Source organism: Suncus etruscus, chromosome 10 (assembly GCF_024139225.1).
Source record: "Suncus etruscus isolate mSunEtr1 chromosome 10, mSunEtr1.pri.cur, whole genome shotgun sequence".
Taxonomy (NCBI): Eukaryota; Metazoa; Chordata; class Mammalia; order Eulipotyphla; family Soricidae; genus Suncus; species Suncus etruscus.
Genome location: NC_064857.1, coordinates 87,315,401 through 87,316,198, shown reverse-complemented (window position 1 = coordinate 87,316,198; position 798 = coordinate 87,315,401). Strand labels below are relative to the sequence as shown.

General features: G+C 40.7%; 1 non-coding gene across 1 annotated transcript; it reads left to right on the top strand.

Annotated features, from left to right (window-relative positions):
• The first annotated feature begins 475 nt into the window (after nt 1–475).
• On the top strand, nt 476–582 carry LOC126021428 (U6 spliceosomal RNA). Its single transcript, XR_007499944.1, has one exon. It is a non-coding gene; the product is annotated as a U6 spliceosomal RNA (small nuclear RNA).
• The last annotated feature ends 216 nt before the right edge of the window (nt 583–798 follow it).

The window sequence follows — 798 nt, the reverse complement described above, 5'->3', positions numbered from 1 at the left end:
GGGAGAATAAAAAGACACTTTGATAAAAAAAGAAACACAAATGGCCAAAAGGCACATGAACAAAAGCTATTACCCCTGGGTGCTCCTCATCACTAATCATCAGGGAGATGCAAATGAAAACAACTATGAGATACCATCTCACACCACAGAGGTTGGCATACATCACAAAGAATGAGAACAATCAGTGCTGGCAGGGATGTGGAGAGAAAGGAACTCTTATCCACTGCTGGTGGGAATGCCGTCTAGTCCAACCTCTATGGAAAGAGATATAGAGATTCCTCCAAAATCTGGAAGTTGAGCTCCTATTTGACCCAGCTATTCCACTCCTAGGAATATACCCTAAGAACACTAGAATACAATACAAAAACCCCTTCCTCACACCTATATTTATTGCAGCACTATTCACAATAGCCAGGCTCTGGAAACAACCAAGATGCCCTTCCGCAGACGAATGGCTAAAGAAACTGTGGTACATGTGCTCGCTTCGGCAGCACATATACTAAAATTGGAACGATACAGAGAAGATTAGCATGGCCCCTGCGCAAGGATGACACGCAAATTCGTGAAGCGTTCCATATTTAAAAAAAAAAAAAAAACTGTGGTACATATACACAATGGAATATTATGCAGCCGTCAGGAGAGATGAAGTCATGAAATTTTCCTATACATGGATGTACATGGAATCTATCATGCTGAGTGAAATAAGTCAGAGCGAGAGAGAGAAACACAGAATAGTCTCACTCATCTATGGGTTTTAAGAAAAATAAAAGTCATTTTTGCAACAATCCTCAGAGACAA